This window comes from Bison bison, unplaced genomic scaffold (assembly GCF_000754665.1).
Source record: "Bison bison bison isolate TAMUID 2011002044 unplaced genomic scaffold, Bison_UMD1.0 scf7180017864461, whole genome shotgun sequence".
In the NCBI taxonomy this organism is placed as follows: Eukaryota; Metazoa; Chordata; class Mammalia; order Artiodactyla; family Bovidae; genus Bison; species Bison bison.
In genome coordinates this window covers 6,651,413-6,656,012 of record NW_011495023.1, presented here as the reverse complement: position 1 = coordinate 6,656,012, position 4,600 = coordinate 6,651,413, and positions in this window count along the sequence as shown.

The window sequence follows — 4,600 nt, the reverse complement described above, 5'->3', positions numbered from 1 at the left end:
CAGGGGGGGGGGGGGGGGGGGGGGGGCAGAAAGAGGGCCCTTACCACCCTGGCGTAAGGCCTGCCTCCCTGACGAGGGACACTGTCTTCAAGGTGTTTCTAACCTAACTGTTCCGTCTTCAGATGCCGCATACTCATTGGCGCATCGCACTTGAAGAGAACGCGAAGTGCGCTCTCTGTGCGCGCTTTGGGCGCACCTTTCCAAACCCTTCAAGAAACCGCTGGCTGGTGCGTGGTGAGCGGGGCGCACAGACTCTGAGCCGCCGCCGCATCCATCCGGCACTCCCTGGGCTCAGCGGGTCGCCCCAGCGCCTTAGGGTGGGAAGGAACGAACTTTGATTAAAACTTAAAAGCTTGAGGCACTAACCCTGTGTCATTCCCTCTCTAATCTACCTGAAATCCCTGTAACGCTAAGTCAAACTGATTTGCTGTCTACTCATCCACCAACTGATCCATAAAGGCGTACCAGAAAACCTCGAAGGAGATTTTAAATGTCTTCCAAGGAGGTCCACTCTTACATAGGCGCGGGGCTCCCAGACATATCTTAAACGCTGTAAACAATTCTTTAGTAATTGTGGAAACTCTTTGGGGTTGTGTTTCCTGGTAAGTATCAAGATGAAAATTCACGCATCTCTTCTTTCCGAATGTCAGGCACCATTTTCTGAAAGACCGGTTTGCTTTTCATCCGTGCGTAATGGTCAAACCAGCCCTTTCAGTTCCCTTGTCTACAAGTCAGGCCCGGTCTGCAGCCCAGTTTCAAGATCGTAAGCTCTGGCTTACAGATTTATAAAGACGTTTATTAAATCTCAAGAAATATATTTGTGGTGGCTATCACATAAAGCTGATGTACTCTGGTACAAAAGAAAGCTACAGAGGCGATTTGTTTGTGCGTAAAAGGCACCAGATTTAATTGGAGAGAGACGTGGTATTTTCAACGCGAGGACACAGGGTGGCATAGCGCCCTGAAGCATTATTCGAGCTTCATCTACTATGCACTATATGCCACCGTCTCCAAAGGAGTGTTGCCCTAGAAACTTGTTTTAATCTGCTGCTATATATCAACACCTTGTTTTAGCAGTCCTTGGCTGAATTACAGTTACACAGTTTGGCGCTTCTTTCAAATTTCCTCCCATCAGTTTGGCTAAAGAAAGGAATTTTTCTCCTTTAGAAATGAATTGGCTTAATTAGTAAGTAGATTAATGGCAATTGCTGGTGAGTTGGTTTCCAGCAGAGTTTCACCAGAGAGGGTTAATCGGAGTCAGGTCTGGAAGCTTTCCCAGAACTGGCTGCCAGCCATTTCCACCAACCAATCAACCCTACAAGAAGCGGAGGAAGTGAAATAGAATTTATATTCTCTGGGCTGTTATCCTGGACGGAAATTCCTTGGAAGCAGCCTCCTGGTTGGGTGTAGGATGGACTATTTCACTTTAGAATTTTCAGAGAAACCTCGAAAGGTTTCACCTTCAAGATTTATCTGGGTACCAAAGAGGAATTTCACATGGCACAATGAGTGACTCTACAGAACACTGAGGGCACATTGTAAATGCTTGTGAGGCTCTTAGTCAATTTCAGGTTTTACAGAAGTTGTGCAAACCTCCCAAGTTCCACCCTAAATCTTATCTACCAGAAACTTTTTACAAACTTCAGTTGTGTATTCTGCAGCCTTTTCACTTATTTTTTCCACAGTGATAAAAATGCATTCATAGTTTAACTTGCAGCTGCATTACTCTTGCAAAAAAAAAAAAAAATCCCTGCTGAGAAATGCATATAATAGGAAAAACAGATCGGCTGGACAGCAGCGTAATTAATGCCAGAAAGGGCTGAGGCCGGTTTCATAGTTTGTCTTCTGAGGATATTAAGACGAGACCTGGTGAAAAATGACGCATGCTTTAGCATTTCAGAAAGCTGGCAACTGGCAGCGCTTTTCCTTTTTTCTTTGACTTTCTGCCTCAGAACAAAGAGGTCGGCAGAACTAGCTAGGTTGTAATGAGTTCTATGTCCCTAGCACATTAAGTGCATCATGGAAACATATTGTATCGAAATAGTTTGGAGGAGAATACCGGGGATGAAAGAGAATGGGTGCTTTGATCAGCTCCCTGGGGTCCTGAGCGCGCACAGACTGACTTGCAAGGCGTTATTCAGCTCCAGCTAGACACACTTACAACACCATTCAAAGAAATTTGCATATCTGTAATTTATCACATTGGTCCAGAACATTTTTGCAAGGTAAATAAAAGTTGGCTGAATAAAAAAAAATCAATCATCGCAGATATAGTGGAAACTGTGAAGCCTGTCTCCATTAAAAGCATAAATAAATATGTCCATGAAACATGATGATTTAGAGGCTGATTTTATTATAAAATGTCCTTAGAGCAACAGGTTATGTGCTGACAGAGTGGCCGCCATTTCTTTGTGCTTCTACTTTAGGGGCGTGTATGTGCAGCTTCCACTGGAATAAAGGCAGAAAGTTGAATAGATGTGTGGCTATAACCAGCCCGCAACATGCAGAGCAAAATTAGTACACACTTTGAGGAGATGTGAAAGATGGTTCAATCTCCTTGGTGTCTGCAAATTCTAAGGTTAAATTTTATTTCTTCTCCTGTTGATTTCGTTGCCAAGCCCTGGTTGCTGAATTTAGAAGCTCAAAGGGATGAAATATCCCGACATCCGGTCAATAGGAAAACTTGCTTTGGAATGCCCCATGAGAACAAGTGAAAATTTAACAGGCAGGCATTGTTCTGAGTTTTTAAACAACCCAGTTAAACAGCAAACAAGAATCTTCAACTTGACCTTGAAAAAGGCTGTGTGCCTGCAGATAATCTATCAAACAACTGTGGATGACAATGATATATTTCAAAGTATTGTCAGATGAAAAGATTGATAAATTTGCTGCTGCGAAGGGAGAACTTTGGAAACAGGCAATTTACCGCACTCCCTCTGCAGCCTCCTCCTCGGTCCTCGCCCCCACCCCCCAACCCTACCCCTCCACCCTCCAGCCTTGAGGCCAACTCAGAGGAAGAAGGCCAGTAAATCAGCACTGTAATATTTCTTAAGGGGCACAGAAAAGCTGTGAACAGTACTTCTCATATTAAACGCAATATTTCTTTGCTTTCGTGGGGAACAAAAGTCATAGCAAGACGTCTTTATGGCCAATTCAGTCAAAGGCACATCTCCGCTCCCCCTGCAGAAAGGTCAGTGTCGTTGTGTTTGGTCCACCGAGGGGGTGTTTTCACGCTGAAAACTGAGCCAGCTGTCCCTGTCACACCCTCGCCATTGGGGAGCACGCACTAGCTATGGTTATTAGGCACATTCTACACCTGCAAAAATACCGATTTCCAAGACTTTTCAAGGAACCCCTCCCCAGTTCTCATGCCCCCCTCCTCTTTCCTCTACTAAATTTTGACAACACAATTCAAGCGCTGGATGAAAGCACTGCACGCAAGAGGAAGGCTGGGGAGGGGACAGCTCAGCCAGCCCCTCGTGGTGTCTATTGAGCAGCCGTCAAAGAAACAAGGCATCAAGGATGTTTTCAAAAGTATGGAAAAACTTCCAAATAATTGCTTAAAGGCATCTCACATTTGTTATTTCCACACATGCTGTTGAACCCCAATATTTAGATTTATGCACCAGTGTTAGCCATGTGTTGGGGGGGGGGTGGTGGTGCAGCCCAGAGTCCTTCCTTGAGAAGTGGTTCTTTTACAAATTTTATCGGAGTTAGCATGTCACTGACCAAGGTCAGGAGATAATTTTTTACCCCCAGGACTGTCCCAATTCGAGTCCACATCACTTTTTGAAAATCCAAATGCCAACACACTGTTGCTATCCATTTCACAACGCTTGCCCAACTGGGTTTCATAATAAAACTCCTTCTAGAAACATCCACTAGCTAGCCTTCTCCCAGGAAGCCAATTCCATAGGCTGGCACTCCAAAGATAGGTGATTACCTAGCTATTTGGGGGACATTCTGTGGCCCAAACAAGAGAGGAGCTAAAGGGGATCCTGTGCAATTGCTGAAAAGAAATCGATAAAACCAGAAATAATTCAGGAAAATTCACTCTCAAGGGGAGAATGTTTCAGGCGCCAGCTCCTCCATGATAGGAGTGGGAAAGAAACTACCGTTCTCTAGGAGCACTTGGGAGTGGGGTGGGGGACTAAAGAGTCCTCTCTGGCGGCAATGGGTTGGGGGACGAGAAGAAAACAAGGGAGGGTTCAATGAGTCCGTGGTGTGTTCCTAATCCAGACCTTTGTCTAGTCCTTACACTCAAAGTAGAAAGAGATACAGAAGTCCCCAGAGTGGCCAAATGCAGAAGTGCCCAGGGACGCCTTGGTTTCCGGGGCAAAGGCGGGGTGAAGCACACCGCGTGCCACGAGAGGCAGGGAAAGGGTGCCTCTCACTAGCAGGGACCCTAAATTCTTCCCTGGTGCTTCAGGGCTTCTGCACAGCCCGCCACCACCAAGCAACGAGCAACGCGCCGGCGCCTCTCCAAAGCGACATCAGCGCAACAGCTTGTTTGGAACAGGTGCCGACCCCCCCACCAGGGAAACCGTTGGCGTGAAGCGGCGGGGGGCTGCCCAAACCCCAGACCCCCCACGGGAGCAAG